Source organism: Diadema setosum, chromosome 7 (assembly GCF_964275005.1).
Source record: "Diadema setosum chromosome 7, eeDiaSeto1, whole genome shotgun sequence".
NCBI lineage: Eukaryota > Metazoa > Echinodermata > Echinoidea > Diadematoida > Diadematidae > Diadema > Diadema setosum.
This window is the reverse complement of record NC_092691.1, coordinates 40,109,142-40,129,912: the sequence shown is the minus strand read 5'-3', so window position 1 is coordinate 40,129,912 and position 20,771 is coordinate 40,109,142.

The window sequence follows — 20,771 nt, the reverse complement described above, 5'->3', positions numbered from 1 at the left end:
CTAAGCGTATGAGAGAAAATAAAAATGCCATATGTCTTGTTTACTCGCTTTATTGCAGCGTATTTCGTTGTCGAAGTTTAAATTCTATACATATATGTTGGTTACAACCACATGAGAACTTGCACATTCGCTTCCCAACAACCATAAAATCATTGGGGTCCGTAAAAGTGGTTACGTAATACATACGAAGTACATCACTATAATGCATTCTATGGACCGGTGCAGAAAAAGAGACTGTCTGTAATCGGCCTTTGAACTTCTCTATTATGCTCATAATCCCCGACTTTTCAAATGGCGTCTGCGAGTGCGTCTTAGGAATGTTTTTGTATCAACATCCTGTCTATTCAAGGAGGTACAATGTAACCTGATACTCTGGCCACCTGGTCTATTCAATTTATATGAATTTACGACTTCGATGGAGTAGCACAATCGACTGCGTTGTTTGTATGCAGTACATCCCCTACTCGGTTTGTTCTTGGCCAAGTGGTTTCTTTCTTTTAAACGATTTTATAACATAATCAGAATATTATTCATGACGGTAAAACTCTTCAAACAACTACAAGTAACATCGCTGTCATGATAACAAACAGACACAAAAACATTCACACACATCACATGCATGCAGGGACACGCAAAAGATTTACTTTTGAATTTATTCAATTCGCCGAGTTTTGGCAAATCCCAGGACTCGGCAGCGGAAGAAGAAGGCCAACATTTCATGCCAATAATGGTAAGCAGGTTGCCATGCCGAGGTGGCTTTCATAGAAGATCCATAAGTACGACATAGCACTGATATAACACGAAGTAGTATGCTACAATACTTTATCATGTAAATGTGTGCTAATAAGGTAGGTGCGTGCACGCAACGGTCTTGACCGCCGCACGCACGCTTTTCACTTGAGTGTGACAATTTGCATACCGATGCAAATGAGATCGCCAGAGCGTGCGGCTGGTCGCTCGTCATTGGTCAGTTCCCCGACCGTTGCGAAGGTCTGAATGTCGTGAAAATTGCACTCATGTTTGTCAATATTTTGCTTGTTTATAGACATAAGATACGACCAATCATCACAAAATGTTCACAGATGGCAACTTTGATGTATGTAGTCCCACAAAATATAAATCATTTTCAACATAGGCATCGTATTGTTGGTGAAATTCTAAGTTTAAAAATGCGTGTTCATTTCACTCTCTCAGCCCGAGTATACTCGGGACCAGTCCACAGCCTGGAAAACGTCAGCCCGAGTATACTCGGGACACGTCCTAAACGGGTTAATATTGGGCATGCGTGGTACTTGAGATTCAGGATTTCGTGCTCATTGTTGGTTTGCATGTGACGCAGTCAATTTTGCTGAGTGTCACACGGCGGTGACTGCTGAGCTGCTGCCGCGCACGCTGCATGCAGCAATGCGTTGTGTGTGCTGTGACATGCAACGCTAGATATACAGCGACGCGATTATATATACATGGGACCGACCTGTACGCTTTGCGTTCGTGTCATTTTGGACATCACCTTCTGTTTTTTTTCCGACACAACCATGGCCGGGAGTATTACGGTATGAAATTTAAAATGCAAGCAGATAAATTAATTTCGGTGTACTTTGTTTGAATGGCACTTTGGTTCCGCAATCACACTTCGTGAATATCAGGATGATTTTCAAAGCATATTTTTGGTAATTTTGCTCGCCAGGTTTTCTCTAAAATTTCACATTTTCAAATCCTTTTATATGTTATATGTGCATATTCGGGCATGTTTTCAAATTAAAACTAACTCAATTTTAATCCGAAAATAGGTTTCCTTAAATTGTTATTAGCTTGAGAAGTTGTTTACCTTTTCTCAACTACGCGAGTACATGTTGTTTACTTTATGCAAATGAGGCTCGGCTGCCGATGGATTTCTGCGAGATAATTGGGGTGCTCCACCGCGCCTGGTCATAGCCAAGATAGAAAAAGAAGTACATATGACCTTTGACCCCACTTTGCACAGACAAGATGGCATCTGAGCAAAAAGTGGGTATTTTATGAAATGATCCCTGTAACATGGTCTTTACATGTGCAAAATATGGGAAAGATAGGACATGTATTCATCAAGATACAGGATGAAACATCTATGACCTTTGACCCTAATTTACATACCCAAGATGGCGTCTGATCAAGCAGTTGTTATTTTATGACATAATGTTCGTTACATGAACTAAACATGTGCAAAATATGGTGGTGATAGGGTATGTTTTTCTTGAGTTATTGCACATAACGTTGCAAAAAGAAAGAAATATTTCAATACATCGAAGATAAACTTTAGTTTCAAGTAAGTTTTTTTTACGTGATCCCGACATCGTATGAAAAAACGAAGGGCACACTCACGATAGCCCAAAGTCACAGCTACAACATATCAAAATCTTGGAGAAATTCACTGAAGCATAAGTGAGCTATAGTGCTCGATAAAGATAGGAATGTCAATTTTCATTTCCATAAAAACTGCACTCCCATAGAGATTACACGTAAATTGGTCAAATTCGACAAGGTTACTTTCAATCCATTTTTTACGAAGTGATGCCGTCATCCAATCAAAATTATGTTTTACATTTATGAAAGAACATTTCATAAGCTACAACATATTGAAATTTGGGTGAAAATTGGCAAAGGATAGATGAGATACGCTCGAGTAAACTTGAAATTTGATGACGTCATTTTGAAAATTTACTTTTTTTACTTTATTAAGAAATTTGATATCTTTTAATCATTTTGTCAGCATAGCCAAACCATGAAATGACATGTACAACTCATCAGCTTTCAGAATATGTCAAGAAAATGGGGGGTCACCGTCCATCCTGACGAGTAAAATTGGATTTAAAATTGGCGGTTTTGTGGCATAGTTGCACTGTGTATCCCCATTGACGCACGCGCGGAATTTTGAATTTGACGGGCCCGTATGACGTCGTATGAGTCGGATCGACTTGAAACTTGGTAGAAATAATCCTTGACATTTTGGACATCCGATCCGTGTGAAAAAATTGAAAATTTCTATTTCATATTAGCTGTGCTTGCGAATATGTGCGCGCGCGTACGCGTCCGTCCATTTTTTCAATTTTTCAAAAAATGCTCCAAATGGTCTGAAACGTGTGCAAAAAAATTGAGCTCGATTTGAGCATACAAATATGTCAACGCGCGCGTACGCGCGCGTTTTGAAATAAAAATGAATTTTGAGAATATGAGTAGAATCCGCTTGACTTGAAATATATGTGACGTAAATTTCATTGAAATATTCCATTCCATTAATGAGATATGCATGAAAATGTGTTTTCACATAATGACGTCATAGTGACGTCACGGTTGACTGATCACTATGATTTTACTTGCGCTGTCGTCTTTTCGACATGATACATTATATCGTATAAGTTTGACATTGAGAGCACCGTACTTTCTGAGCTAACCTCTGCACAACTTTTGACGAGAAATAAAGAAACAAAGAAAGAAGAATAAAGAATCAGTAGAGGAGAGGGCGCTCTCACCCTTTGTTCTGAAAGCATGGTTCTCACTTTGTTCTCTACATTTTACCAAATATTTGCTGGAGAGAAGTCTTGGTGATTATATACATTGAGTAGTATCGTCAGTATTCATTTGTAGGACAGTTTGATTGCAAACATGTCAATGAAACGACATCTTGATACCCCGGAAAAGGGAAATTTTGCTCCATCAAAGAAAGCGAGCGCCGTTGACGTAGTTGACGACACTCCGATGGTGTCGCAGCCCGCTGGGCCGGGCGACGCAGCTAGCTCGCCCCCGCCGGACTGGTTCGCTTCCTTCCTGGACAAATTCTACAAGCTGGAGGAGCGTATAGACTCGATGATAATAAACAGGCTCGAAGAAATACCGCTAAAAACGAATGCCAACGAGGAGAAAATCAGTGCTTGCTGTATCCAGCTGGATACAGTTACAGAGGAAGTGAAAAAGTTGAAGAAGGAGAAGGATGACATGCTGTTGAAGATCGATGACCTGGAAAATCGTGCAAGACGGAGTAATCTGGTATTGCATGGTATCCCAGAAGTTCCCATATAGGCAGGGAGAACTGCTATGAAACCGTGAAGTCGTTCCTTACCGATTTTGTTGGTGTGGATGAGTATGCTATCGAACGGTGTCACCGCACCCCTACAGTACGCAAGCTGAGTGGTACAGGGAATACGAAGCCAAGAATTATCCACATCGCTTTCTCGTCGTATGCGACCAAGGAGAGGGTGAGAAAAGCGTGCATATCCAAACTCAAAGCCGAGGGCTCCTTCAGAGGAAGCAAGATCTACGTGTCAGAGGACTTTTCACGACGCATTCTACAGATGCGAAAGGAAAAAATGGACCAACTAAAGCAGTTGAAAGATGCGGGAAGGAAGCCCTTCTTCTTGTACCCAGCAAAACTAGCTTACAGGAGTAAGGAAGGAAAGCTTGTCTATGTTTAGTGAGGACATGATCTCTCATGATCAAAATAAAGAATAAGTTCTGACTTTTACGAATTTGAGACATGTATATACACTTTAAACACTTTGTGTAGGTTAGTGACTCCTTATTGATGGCAGAACTTTTTGGTTTACAACTTTTGGTTCCAGAGTTTTCTAAGTTGTTCTTAATTGTTTTTCTCATCTTTTGATCAATGTGACATGTATTTGTAGAAAAGTAGATGCATGTTAAGTTTTAAAACCACATACATGTATTGTATATTAAGTGTCGTACGTTTTATTTTTTCATTTTTGTATACTTGTACATTTGTATGTATCTTATGCACTGAATGGAAGGGGTCAAGGAAGTATATAGGAAATATTTTGATATGCACAGGCCAAGAAGTTATTTTTTTAAGAGTGTTTTGCCATGGCACGAGTTTATTTTCCAAAATATTATTTTTTTTTCTACTTTTGGGTCTAATTCGCTGCTTAGTTGTTTAAGACACAGTGGACTCTCGTTGTGGCGAGGTCTTTTGGGCCAGGAAGGTGTGCTTGTTGTGATGAAACCTTGTGTTAGTGTTCCAAAAATAATGCGGTGCAAAGGAGGATTGCAATTTGGGATCACGGGGATTACCTTGTTGTGATCAGACCTCGTGCCAATGCTCGTTATAATGGGAGACCGCTGTACATGTTAAATTGTATTGATGGGAACTGATTTGCTATATCGTGTGGTCATTGCAGTTGCAAATTCTTAAATGAATGTAATATTTTTTGTGAGACTCAATTTGGATTTAGGAAAAAACACTCTACTACTCACGCTGTGCTTGCTTTTATAGATAAAGTAGCCCACGCTATAGACGACTCATCTCATACTGTTGGTATATTCCTGGACCTGTCCAAGGCCTTTGACACTATCGATCATGGTATTTTGTTATATAAACTCTCACATTATGGGATACGTGGAAAGGCCTTGGACTGGTTCAGGAGCTATTTAACTAACAGGAAACAGTTTGTAAATATCAACGGATTTAGTTCCAGTCTGAAAACGTTATCTTGCGGGGTCCCTCAAGGATCCCTTTTAGGCCCACTATTGTTTATTCTTTATATAAATGACTTTAGAAATTCATCTAATGTTTTATCTTTTCTCCTTTTTGCCGATGATTCTAATATTTTCTTTTCACATCGAGATCCAACAACTCTTTTAGAAGTAGTGAACAGAGAATTAATGTCGGTTCAAATGTGGATTCAAGCTAATAAGTTATCTCTTAATGTAAACAAAACTGTTTATATGTTATTTAGTAACTCCGTTACGCATTTGCCTGGCGATATAAAAATGAATAATGATTGTTTGACTCAAGTTGAATCGTCCAAATTTTAGGTCTTTATATTGACCATGAATTAACATGGAAACATCATATAGATTATTTGTCTAAGATCCTTTCGAGAAATACTGGGATCTTAAATAAGCTAAAACATTTATTTCCCAAGTATATTTTAACAAATTTATATTCAACGCTTGTTTTACCCTATCTCAGTTACGGTATACTTGCCTGGGGCAACTGTGCCAAATTACACATTGATAAATTTTCAAACTACAAAAACGGGCTATTCGTTCAGTTAATCTAGCCGATTTTTACTGTCACACGAATCATTTTTCTTTGAAAACAGACTCCTTACGGTTGCTGACTTGTTCTTATATAACTTAGGCACATTTATGTTTCAGTTATCAGCCAACGGCTTGCCTGACGTATTTACCCACATGTTTCAGAAAAACTATGCCGTCCATGCTTACCCAACAAGACAAAGAGATTCATTTCACCTTCCACGTACTCGTACACTCCTTGCTCAAAAAACAATTGTTTTTACCGGACCTAAATTCTGGAATGATCTTCCCACCGATTTAATCAATTGCTCTAGTATGTTTATATTCAAACAAAAATTGAAATCAAAGTTAATAAATGAATATAATCAGTCTGATTAGAATTTTTCTTTGATATGTTATCTGCAGTATCCTTATTTAATGTATGATGAATCAACCTGCAGTTTATGATTGTTTGCTTCTGGTTTATGCTCCCATTATATAATCACTGCATCCGTACCATTGTAGTAACATAGTGAACTCGTTATGAATTTGATTCTAGATATGTGTGAGTATATACTTGTGTATCTATATGCTAAATTAACTTTTTACCCTGTTGTTATTCCTTAGGTTCTTGTTTTTTTTTTTCTTTTTCATCTCTTTTATTTTCTTTTTCCTTTGTACCTTGATAATCTAGTTTTTATATAGTTTCGTCATTATTACTTTGTGTCCTATCTCCATTGAATGCATATCAAATTTACACTGGTATATTTTCTTGGAACCTGCGTTTACAAGCTTTGCTTTTGCGGTTCCATCATATTTCACAAGTTATAGAGAATTGTCTTATGTACATTATATACGCTGACACACTTTCTGTCCAAGCCCCGATTTATAACATATTTTGTATCTTGCTTGGTTTGTATTCTTTTTAGTGTATTTTGATGAAATGTATATCTCATGTGAAATATGAAAATAAATATGCTGGAACTGTTTACTGTGTCTCGAGTGTAAGACCGGTGCAGTTTCAGTTATTCAATTCAATTCAATTTTCACTTTTCAGATAATTCCAGGAGTAGTGTGTAATAGTTACATGTATGTACTTACTATGAGGAATAATTTTTCCTTTTGTGTATGTGTAGATTGCATTATCCTAAATCCAAAGTTTTTTTTTTTATTTACTTATATGTATTTTTAAAGTCATGTCTAGGGCGATTCTTCATCGAGATTGGGGTATTATTATTAGTATCATTTTTGTTTTATTTCTCCTTTTTTTCTTCCATGTAGTTCAAGTTTAATATATATACATGTAGAATTGTAATTTCATTGATAATAAAAGGTTATGATTTTGTTTTGTTTTTTATGGTAGGGCTCTTCTGGTTTAATCTGGAGTGAAATTACTTTGGATCTATGTATGTGACAATACTGTATTTACCTTTTAATTTTTCCACCTGATTTGGTTTTTTGTGTTCTGTGCCAAACTTGTTCATTTTGTTACATGATTTTGCACTTGTCAAGACTGTTTTGCTTGATTTGAAGTCTTGACTATTTGTGCTCTTGCTCTCTTCATTTTTTTTGCCTCGATAATACTGTATTTGTTTTCTTTGCCTCTCTTTTTTATACATATTTGTCATTGTTACCTTTTTGTGTGTTTTTATTCAACTTTTTACTGTATACTTCAGATTATTACAATCTGGTTAGTTCTGTGTATATGTGTGACATTCAACCAATGCACTTTATGTTTTTTCCGTGATCCGGGGTGGTACTTTTGTGTGTTTTTGTTTAAAGAACGATGGTAGTGAAATTAAGTACTTTCAACTGTAGGGGGTCTACAAGACTTTGTAAAAAAAAGAAAATTTTTTCATCATTTGCGAAATACTGAATCTGATATAATATTACTACAATAAACTCATTCTGCCAAAAATGACGAGAAATTTTGGAAATCCCAATGGGGTGAACAATGTTGGTTTGCAAGTTTTTCTTCGAATAGTCGGGGTGTAGCAATACTAGTAAGAACCTCAGTTGTTTTTAAAGAAAATGCAGCATTTTATGACGTTAATGGTAGATTTTTAATTTTAAATGCTATTCTTAATGATATACCTGTGACATTAGTAAATATTTATGCCCCAAACAAAAATGACCCAGATTTTTTATTAGAAGTTTTTGCAGAAATTGATAAATTTGATAATTCTGTTTTAATTATAGGTGGAGATTTTAATGCGGTAGTAAGCCATTTAGACTAAACGTTAGGGTTAGTAATATATTTTCTGATATTATTGAAGAATATAATTTAATTGATGTTTGGAGACATTTTCACCCAACACTAAGACAGTATACTAGGCACCAAAAGACAACTCAGGTGTTATCTAGATTGGACTATGTTTTTTGATATCAAGCAATTTCATTGGAAACTGTATTAAATCTAAAATTTCTCCAGGAATTCAGTCGGACCATTCAGTAGTCTCAATTCATTTTAATGATAATCTATCTTCGAGGGGTAAAGGTTATTGGAAGCTTAATTGTCATTATTTACACCATGATGCAGATTTTATTGAAGTGATTAAAGAAGAAATTATTGAATTTAAACAAATTCATGAAGAATCTGATTGTAACCCTAATACTCAGTGGGATGCCCTGAAGTGTGTTATAACTGGAACTACTAGTATTGAGTATTTTGCTAGGAAAAAAAAAAAGAAAGGAATAAAGAAAAGGAACATCTTATAAATGAAATTCATAAAATTGACTCGCAGTTAGGTGAGGATGTCTCAAAAAATAAACATTTGTTATTAGATTTAGAAAAATTAGAAGATAATTTAAATAAAATTTATGATTTTGAAACTAAAGGTTTGATTATAAGATCTCGGGTAAGGTGGTTAGAAGAAGGAGAAAAAATTCAAAGTATTTTTGTAATTTAGAAAACAGATCTTGGCAAAAGAAAACGATTAGTAGAATGAAGGATGAAAAAGAAAACTTGATTTCTGACCCTGACAAGATTTTGCAAGAAATACATACTTTTTATAGTAAACTGTATTCCAACCCTGAGCATCAAGATATGGCTGATGAAAATGTACGTCAGGATTTGTTCAATGATTTGAATATGCCAAAATTGACTGATGATGAAAAACAAATTTTGGAAAAACCTTTATCTAAACAAGAAATATTTGATGTTATCAAATCGATGAAAATGAATAAAACTCCTGGATTTGATGGACTTCCTATTGAGTTTTACATAGTATTTTGGCCTGATATAAGTGACATGTTGATGAACTCTTATAATTTTCTTTATAGAATGGAATGTCTGTATCACAGAGAAATGGTGTTATTACTCTTCTTCCTAAAAAAGATAAGGACCAATTGAAGAGTTTGTTCGCAAAAACCGATAAGTCCATATTTGCCAAATGGAGATATTTGCGATTAAAGGTAAAGAAAAATATAGAGAATAATAAGAAATTTTTGCTTATTTTGACCATAACTTCAAAAATGTACCTTTATATGTAGTGACCAATATATCATTTCAAAGGTATTATTTTGTACTTTATGGCAGAGACCGTACTTCAAAATCTTCAAAAATGGACTTATCGGTTTTTGCAAACAAACTCTTCAATTGTTGATAAAAAATTATCGTCCTATTACACTATTGACGGTTGATTATAAAATATTAGCAAAATGTCTCGCAGAACGTATTAAAATCTTTATGCACTCTCTCATTCATTCAGATCAGTCTGGTTTTTTAAACGGCAGAAATATAAGTCATAATGTTCGATTAATTTTTGATATTATTGAGTATACTCGGGTTAATGAAGTTCCTGGAACTATAGTATTACTTGATATTGAAAAGGCATTTGATAGTGTTAATCATAACTTCCTTTTTCAGGCATTAAAACAGTTTAATTTTGGATATAGATTTATTGAGTGGATAAACACATTATATTCTGAACGGAAGTCTTACGTTCTAAACAATGGTTTTTGTAACCAATCGTATATCCATGCAAAGAGGTATTTTTCAGGGCTGCCCCATATCTCCATATTTATTTTTGTTTGTTATTGAGGTCATGGCCTTATTAATAAGACAGAATGAGCAGTTGAATGGGATAAAGATAAATAATCATGAAGTGAAGATTTCTTTATTTGCTGGCGATTCTGTATGTTTTATAGATGGAACTAGAGATTCTTTTGGTGTATTGTTTGATATTTTGAATAGGTTTGGTAGATATTCTGGATGTAAGATTAATTTAACCAAAACAGAGGCACTTTGGATTGGATCAAAGAGGGATTTTTAAGATTTTCCTTTGAGAAATCAAGGAATCACATGGAAAACCTCTGACTTTAAATTCTTGGGGGTTAATTTTTCTTTGGATTTGGGTTTGATATTTGATCTTAATTATAAAGAGAAGTTAAAAAGAATGACACAGACTATAAACTGCTGGCGGATGAGGGATCTCCCTTTAATTGGTAAAGTATGCGTAATAAAGTCCCTTGTTTTGCCACAGTTAATTTATGTTTTTGCTGTGCTTAGTATAGAAATCCCTCAGAAATTTTTTAATGATTTGAAGAGTCTCTTTTTAAAGTTTATTTGGAATGGTGGTAGGGATAGAGTTCAAAGAAAATGTTTGTATAATGACTATATTCAATGTGGTCTTAAAATGATTGATCCATGGGCTTTTGCACTTGCTCAAAAAATGACATGGGTTAAATGTTTGTTAGATGAAAATTATGAGTCTGTCTGGAAATCTATTGAATTATTGGCCCTAGAGAAATTTCACAGAGACCCCAAGATTCTTTGGAAAGCATATGCCCCAGAAACAATTTTGCGATCTTTGCAAAATTCTCAAGTGGCTGAGTCATTACGTACTTGGTATATTTATAGAGAATATGCCACTTTAGAATCCTATAATTCTAAATTTTCTGAGATTGGGTCTTGTCAAGTGCTGTGGTTTAATAGATTTGATTCGTTCAAAATCAAAAAAGTATTTTTATTTTAAAACTTGTACAAAAAAAAATGTTTTGGGAATTTCCGACTTGTTGAACCCACCCCTCCCTGGTCATAAATTATTTGAAGAATTGATTTTAGATTTTGATATTCCCCATACAGACAGAAGAAAATTCAATTTCTTATCAAGGAATATCCTTAATGGATGGTTGGACGATACTGCATTGAATAATTTAGATATTTGTGATTCTTTGGTTACTATTTTGAATGCCCAGAAAAAAGTACCCAAACATGCTTACAAAAAATTAATTTTACTTGCACTATTGATACTAGGCTACGCTCTTTTTATTTTAAAGTTTTTCACAAATCCATAGCTTTGAATGCTTTTTTGTAGAAAATTAAAAGGAAAGCTTCACCAAACTGTACATTTTGTGGGAAAATGGAAAAGACTATGGTTCATTTTTTTGTGTGTGTGATTGTGAGAAGGTTGTACCAATTTGGAGATATGTAGTAAACATAATAGAAATCCATATTAATAATTTTAAGCTCTCCAATTTTGAAAAATTATTTGGTTTATTATCAGATCAGTTTTTAACATACCTTGTATTAGTTGTAAAATATTGTCTTTATATTTGTAAATTTAGGAATGAAGTACCAATTGTTGATTTCTTTAAGAGTTTCATTAAGAAGCAAAAAGAAACAGAGTATTATTTAGCTAAGAAAAGAAATAAGCTTACTTTACATTTTTAAAAATGGAGATTTGATTTATGATATGTTTAAATGTTACTTTAAAATTGTTTCATACCCCTTGGATTAAGTTTATTTCATACTGTGTATTGGTATGCTGAATACTTGTCATTGTATTTTGCTCATTGGAATCACCATGATCTGTCGCTGATACAAAGTAGTACTACATTGTAGTTAGTGAATTTGCCGGCCCTCTATCTGGCCTTTATGTTTTCTCCAGCTTTGTTGGCGCGCCATGGATATGAATTATTTGCTCAATGGTCTTGGACTTTTTTTGGCTCTAATTTTTTTTTATTTATTTTTTTTACAGCCTATAATGTAATCTTTTCCAGGGATCTCCAAGTCTGATTTAGGCTTTATGTAGTGGTTTGAATTACAATGCTAAAGATGTCTCGAGATGAGTTGAGAATGTGTAGTTTTGTTTTAATTTTGATTGTGTAGGATAAGGTGTGACTTTTGTCGTTAAGTAACAGGGTATGGTCCTCTTTCAGACCTGGGGACCCCACTGGGGGAGCCACTCTCCCTGGGTGTGCTATGAGACGGGGGTCTTTGAGGAAGCTTTGCCTTACTACTTATTGATGAATCGTGGTGGTTCTCTTTTTATATTATCTCTGAATTGCTCTTGTCACTTTTTTTTCTTCTTTTTTTCTTTTTCTCGTTTTTGCTGATTGATGATTATTTGTAAATATTGTGATTTCATGTGATTTCGAAATAAAACATATAAATAAAAAAAAAAGAATCAGTACAAATACAGAAGGTGATCCGAGAGGATACTCGGATCACCTAATCAGTACAGATACAGAAGGTGATCCGAAGGATACTCGGATCACCTAATGAAGCTAAGCTTTGATTATTTTAGCCGAGTTTTTCGACGTGTTTTTGACGTATGAAAAAACGGAGGACCCATTACGAGAGCGCAAAGTCTCAGCTGCAACATATTAAAATCTGGGAGAATTTCACCGAAGGGTGAGTGAGCTAGTGCTATATAAAGACAATCATGTCAATTTTCACATCTAGACAAATTCCCTCCCATAGAGATAACACGTCATAATGAAGATAGAGAAAGAAGTACATATGACCTTTGACCCCACTTTGCACAGACAAGATGGCATCTGAGCAAAAAGTGGTTATTTTGTGAAATGATCCTTGTAACATGGTCTTTACGTGTGCAAAATATAGGAAGGATAAGACATGTATTCACCAAGGTACAGGATGAAACATTTGTGACCTTCGACCCTAATTTACATACCCAAGATGGCGTCTGATCAAGTAGTTGTTATTTTTTGAAATAATGTACGTGACATGTACTAAACATGTGCAAAATATGGGATTGGTAGCCATTGTTGTTGTTCATCTATTGCACAGAAAGTAGTAGAAAGAAAGAAAAATAAAGCAAAAATTATGTTATTTTATAGAAATTTGAAGGGGAAGCAGAAAAAAAAATCAGAAAAAGATAAAGTAAGGAAAGGGAGATTAAGATTAACTAAAGAAAAAGAAGAAAAAAGTGTTTAAAAAGATTAAAAAAAATATTGGCAGGAGTGAGCCTCGAACCAGGGACCTTAGGATTACGAGTCGAATGCGCTACGCAATGACCTATTTCATTCTCCATAGGCCCTGTGTATTAAGCAAAATGACGCTGCATCGAAGCCTCGTGCCATTTTCAACCAAGTTTTTCGACGTGATGCCGACATTGTATGAAGAAATGGAGAGCACACTTACGATAGCCCAAAGTCTCAGCTACATCATACTAAAATCTGGGAGAAATTCACCGAAGCATAAGTGAGCTAGTGCTCGAAAAAGAGAGTCATGTCAATTTTCACTGCCAGAAAAACTGCTCTCCCATAGAGATAACACGTAAACTGGTCAAATCTTACAAGGATACTTTCAATCCATTTTTACGAGTCGATAACGTCATCCAATCAAAATGTCGTTTTACATTAATGAAATAACATTTAATAAGCTACAACATATCGAAATCTGGGTGAAAATGGGCAATGGATAAGTGAGATACGCTCGAGTAAACTTGTAATTTGATGACGTCATTTTGAAAATTTACTCTTTTTATTTTATTAAGAAATTTGATATCTTTTAATCATTTTCCAGCATCGCCAACCCATGAAATGACATGTACAACTCATCAGCTTTCAGAATATGTAAAGAAAATTGGGGGTCACCGTCCATCCTGACGAGTAAAATCGGATTTAAAATTGGCGGTTTTTTGGCATTGTTGCACTGTATATCGCCATTGACGCGCGCGCGGAATTTCAACTTTGACGGGCCCGTATGACGTCATATTGAGTCGGATTGACTTGAAACTTGGTAGACATATTCCTTGACATTTCAGGCAGCCGATAAGTGTGAAAAAACGGGAAATTTCCGTTGCATATGAGCTGTGCGTGCGTATATGCGCGCGCGCGTACGCGTCCGCAATTTTTTTTCAATTTTTCAAAAAATGCTCTAAATGTTCTGAAACGTGTGCAAAAAAAAATTTGAGCTCGATTTGAGCATACAAATATTTCAACGCGCGCGTACGCGCACGTTTTAAGGTACAGATGAATTTTGAGAATATGAGTAGAATGCTCTTGACTTGAAATATATGTGACGTAAATTTCATTGAAAAATTCCATTCCATTAATGAGATATGATTGAGAATGTATTTTCATATAATGACGTCATAGTGACGTCACGGTCGACTGATCACTTTGATCACATTTCGATTGCCGTCTTTGGGAGACGATACATATATGGTATAAGTTTGAAATTGATAGGAAGAGGACTTTCTGAGCTAATCGATGCACAACTTTTGGGGAGAAATAAGAAAAAGAAGAAGAAGAAAGAATCCGTACAAAAACAGAAGGTGATCCGAGAGGATACTCGGATCACCTAACTAGAGATTGTAATTTGTCATCACTGACAAATTAAGGTGATCCGATTTTTTTTTTTTTAATCAATGATTCAAGTCCTGATCGCAATAGGCATGACCATGCAGGTTTCATCTGTGTTCAGAGACATTGGCCGTGTGATGTTTGGATTCTCATTTAGAAAAGGGAGTCATATCTGCCATCTTTGGTACCAAATCTGTATACACTATAACGAAGACACAGCAACAAGTACATATGACCTTTGACCCCACTTTACACAACCTAGATGGCATCTGAGCAAAAAGTGGTTATTTTGTGAAATGATTCTTGTAACATGATCTTTGCGTGTGCAAAATATGGGAAAGATAAGACATGTATTCACCAAGATACAGGATGAAACATTTGTGACCTTTGACCCTAATTTACATATCCAAGATGTTGTCCGATCAAGTAGTTGTTATTTTATGAAATATTGTACGTGACATGAACTAAACATGTGCAAAATATGGTGGGGATAGGGGCTGTTTTTCTTGAGTTATTGCAAAGAAAGTTGCAGAAACATAGAAATAGCTCAATACATCGAAGATAGCTTTAATTTCAACCAAGTATTTTAACATGATCCTGACATCATATGAAAAAACAAAGGGCACGTAACGATAGCGCAAAGTCTCAGCTACAACATATTAAAATCTGAGAAAAATTCACAGAAGGGTAAGGGAGCTAGTGCTCGATAAAGACAATCATGTCAACTTTCACATCTAGAGAAACTCCCTCCCATGGAGATATCACGTCATAACGAAGATAAAGAAAGAAGTACATATGACCTTTTGACCCCACTTTGCATAGACAAGATGGCATCTGAGCAAAGAGTGGTTATTTTGTGAAATGATTCTTGTAACATGATCTTTGCGTGTGCAAAATATGGGAGAGATACGACATGTATTCACTTAGATACAGGATGAACCATTTATGACTTTTGACCCTAATTTACATACCGAAGATTATGTCCGATCAAGTAATTGTTATTTTATGAAATGATGTACGTAACATGAACTAAACATGTGCGAAATATTGGGTAGATAGGGCTTGTTTCTCTTGAGTTATTGCAAAGAAAGTTGCAAAAGGAAATTAATATGAAAATCCATCGAAGATAAGCTTTAATTTCAACCAAGTTTTTAGACGTGATTCCGACAGAGTATGAAAAAATGAAGGTCACATTTACGATAGCCAAAAGTCTCAGCTACAACATATTAAAATCTGGGAGAAATTCACCAAAGCATAAGTGAGCTAGTGCTCGATAAAGATAGTCATGTCAATTTTCATTTCCAGAAAAACTGCACTCCCATAGAGATAACACGTAAACTGGTCAAATTTTACAAGGATACGTTCAATCCATTTTTACGAGGTGATGACGTCATCCAATCAAAATTGTGTAATAATAAATATGAAAGAACATTAAATAAGCTACAACATACTGAAATTTGGGTGAAAATCGGCAAAGGATAAGTGAGATACGATCGAGTGAACTTGAATTTTGATGACGTAATTTTGAAAATTTACTTTTTTTACTTTATTAAGAAATTTGATATCTTTTAATCATTTTTTCAGTATCGCCACCCAATGAAATGACATGTACAACTCATTAGTTTTCAAAAAAAGTAAAGAAAATGGGGGTCACCGTCCATCCTGACGAGTAAAATCGGATTTAAAATTGGCGGTTTTTTGGCATAGTTGCACTGTATATCGCCATTGACGCGCGCGCGGAATTTCAACTTTGACGGGCCCGTATGACGTCATATTGAGTCGGATTGACTTGAAACTTGGTATAAATATTCCTTGACGTTTCAGACATCCAATCAAAGTGAAAAAACGGGAAATTTCTGTTGTATATGAGCTGTGCGTGCGTATATGCGCGCGCGTACGCGTCCGTCCATTTTTTTCAATTTTTCAAAAAATGCTCCAAATGGTCTGAAACGTGTGCACTAATCTATTTTAGAATAAAATCGTAATCTATCTATGCTTAGATAACCTAATACAAATCGGCAGAGACATAGAAAAATATTTGTTTTACAATCGTGATACGTTCAACAACTCATCTGTGCTGAAGATAGTGAAATCCGCATGTCTGTTCCACACATGTTATCGCTATCGCTCAAACTTCGATCGCGGTGCCGGTGGCTTGTGTGTGTTTTACATGTGTGCATATGGAGGAAGCATGGGGCTGAAAAAACAGCACCACGTGGTGAGGTAAAAAACAAATCGGACGTAAGAAGTCGCACATTCAAGAGCTAAACAGACAAATAGCGAAATCAAAGTCCACTGAAAAGGTCTTGACACTGTAATGTATGTTCCAAATTCATGTCTGGCTTAGTTTCGAGAGAATTTTCTACACTTGTGAAGGTTTTCTTTGCAAGAGATCAGGAGTGAGATCGGTGAAGTAGCTAAACGTGTACTCTATGTGACTGTTGCATGCATGCGTGCACGTGGCTGGGAGAGTGCGGCAAGAACGCTAGTCCGCAGCGTCGTATGCTAATGAGCAAATCCACCGAATTTATTCCACGCGCAGGAATTCTGCGCATGTGTCTGGCAACGAGGCTTTTCGTCGACGCAAAATGTATATCCCCAACATCGCTCGTTGTTACGTTGCCATGAACCTGTTTCCGGAGCCGGGTAAGTCTTGCAGTCCAATAAAAGACGATTAATTCCATACTTTTTTTAGCCGAATTTGACACTTTTTGAGGGAGATACAATGGATATAAGAAGCTGCTTGCGATAGAATCTGATTTTGACATGCACTGATACATTGCTGGATCCTGACCCATCTACAACTCACAGTTTAAAGCAGCAATTGAATATGTGAAACCAGATATCATATGTGGTACGGAGTCATGGTTGTCTGGAATCAAGCCTGGCAAGGATCCCGAACACAATGCCATCAAATCAAGCGAAGTGTTTCCACCAACGCATGCCTTTTATCGAAACGACAGAGAGACCACCGGTGGTGGGGTCTTCGTTGGTGTTAGAAAGGACATGACATCTGAAAGCCAGCCGTCACTTACGACGGAATGCGAGGTAGTTTGGACCAAAGCCAAGATTCAAGGGAGCAGGGACCTCTACATTGCATCCTTCTACATGCCACATAGACACTTGGACAGCATCCGCAAATTAGGAGACTCACTGCAAAAATTGCTGTCCCAGCCCAAAGAGAAGCATATAGTGCTAGCGGGGGATTTCAACTGCCCCGACATAGACTGGGAGCATCTGACAGTGAGGAAAGGAGCACCGGATAGGGAGGTACAACAAGCTCTCATTGACATCGCCACTGACTATGGACTGACACAAATCCATGATCAGCCCACCAGGTTAGAGAACATTTTGGACCTGGTCCTCACCAATAATCCATCTTTGGTGAAAACTTCCACAAGTATCCCTGGAATCAGTGACCATGCGATGGTGGTGACCGACTTCTGTATCTTGCCTCAACTCACCACACAAAATGCCAGACGTCTCTATGTCTTCTCCAAAGCAGACTGGAAGAAAATTCATTCTGAAGCTTCTCACCTCTCCACCATCATACTAGAAAGAAAGAAACAGGGGGATGATATATGCGCATTATGGACCACCTTCAAAACTTCACTCTCTCACATCATTGATGAAAGTGTCCCCTCAAGAACAACAAAGAGGAGAAAGTCCCTCCCTTGGTTCAACCACAAACTGAAACGTATGGTACGTCGAAAGGCCCGACTGTATAAGCAGGCAAAGAGAAGCAACGACTGGGGCAAATTCAAAGACTTTCAACGGAAATGCAAGAGAGCATTTCGCATAGCAGAAGAGGAATATGTCAACACTTCCATTATCACAGGGCTTGACAACAACAACTCCAAGCCCTTCTGGAGATACGTCAAAGCCAAGCGGCAAGACAGGACAGGACTTCCACCACTCAAAAAAGATGGGAAACTCCTACATGACAGCAAGGATAAAGCCCAGATTCTTGTGAAGCAGTTTGAGTCAGTCTTCAAGAAAGCAAGTAGTGACCTACCCACTACCAAGAGCTGCAAACACCAAATCGAACCTCTAACTGTTACTGTGGAAGGAGTTGAAAAGCTTTTAGCTGGTATCAACATCTCTAAAGCAGTCGGCCCAGATAACATCCCAAACATCATCCTAAAAGAATGCTCCAAAGACCTAGCTCCGGGATTGACCGAGATATTCCAACTGTCTGTATTAAAAGGCACCTTACCCCCTGACTGGGTAAAGGCAAATATCACACCTGTCTACAAAAATGGAGACATACACTTGGCAGAAAACTACAGACCAGTCTCACTCACGTCAGTAATCTGCAAACTCCTCAAGCACATCATCTGCAAGCATATGATGGACCATTTGGAGACACACAATATCTTAACATCTCTAAATCATGGGTTCAGATCAGGTCACTCTACCGAAACTCAACTGTTAACTACTGTCCATGATTTTATGACAGCCTACAACAAAAGGAAGCAAGTAGATGTTGCCATACTTGATTTTTCGAAGGCCTTCGATACAGTCCCACACAACAAGCTACTACACAAACTTACTGAATATGGGATCAAAGGCCTCCTACATACTTGGCTGCAAACATTCCTCACTACCAGGGAAATGTCTGTAGTAGTGGATGGACACCAGTCTGCGGCAGTGCCTGTTACATCTGGCGTCCCACAAGGCACAGTCCTCGGCCCATTGCTTTTTCTCTGTCACGTAAATGACCTTCCATCCTGCGTCAAATCACAAGTACGCGTATTTGCTGATGACTGCCTACTATATAGGGAGATCGGATCGCAAAGAGATCACCAGATACTCCAAAACGACCTCATCAACCTGGGGAAGTGGGCTGAAACATGGGGCATGACATTCAACACCAGTAAATGTAAGATACTGAGCATCAACTCAAAGTCCACCCACTTTTACAGGCTACAGGATCAGATCCTAAAGCAGGTATCTGAACACCCTTACCTCGGAGTTACTCTAAATGAGAAGCTGAGTTGGAGCCCACATGTTGCCAAGACAGCTCGCAAAGCAAATGCAGTACTTGCACTTCTGAGGCGTAATCTGGGGTTCTGTCCAAAGAACTGCAAGAGAACAGCTTACACAGCACTCGTCAGATCCATCATGGAATACGGCGCCATAGTATGGGATCCATACTTAATGAAGGATATAGACTCCCTCGAAAAAATCCAACGAAGAGGAGCCCGTTTCATCACTGGAGACTACCAGTCGAGAGACCCGGGAAGTATGACGCAGATGCTGACCAATCTTGACCTTCACACATTAGCATCGAGGCGGAGATGTGCAAGGCTATCTTCCTACGGGTCGGGGGGTTGCTACCAGCCCTCCCTGTAAATGATTTTCTCAGACCTATACGACCAAAAAGACAAATCAAAGCAAAGAAATTTACTGGGTTTGAGGCAGACAACCTAGTAGAAAGGCAAGTCACAAATCATAGTAAGTGTTTTGTTGTTGAAAGTTCAAATACAGATCAGTATAAGAACTCTTTTTTTGTTAAGACAACGGTGGACTGGAATCATCTCCCAGACACCATAGCAACTTCCCAAACAGTAGCAATCTTCAAGGCTGCAGTCGGGGACCAGTTTCTTCAGTACCAGTAATCTTCATCAGCCCTCTCTCTCTCCGGTGCACTATACCACAACGGTCCTGCACTGTACACATCCAGATCCAGATACAACTCCTATGGTTATTTTAATCAGTTATTTGAATAGATGAGATTCTAGCGGAAATTTTGATACCAGCCTCATTTTGGTTCAAAAATAAACGAAGTGATCAAAATTGCACCCAAAGTCGAAGCAAATTTCCGAAAATATTGGTTTTGCGATGCCATCTGTATGCATGTAGGGTCACGTGACCTTCACGTTAACGAGAATTCCGGACTCGATTTTGTCTCTGCAGTGGCAAGTTTTGATCGCGCACGCACTGGCCGTAGTCCCGTATGTACAATTAGATGTCCTGTTCTGTAAAATAGTCGTCCACGGTATCGTATCACAGCTAGCGCTACTACTGGTTAGAACTAAAAGTACAGAGATCGATATAGATCATGACAGAGTACGATCTACTAGCAAAATGTACATGACATCAGTCAATTTCCCTTGTTGTATTTGGCATAGACCCTGCACTATTTTATTATCATTATTATCATTATTTTTAATAGAACCAACAGTTAAGTTCTGGGCAATTCC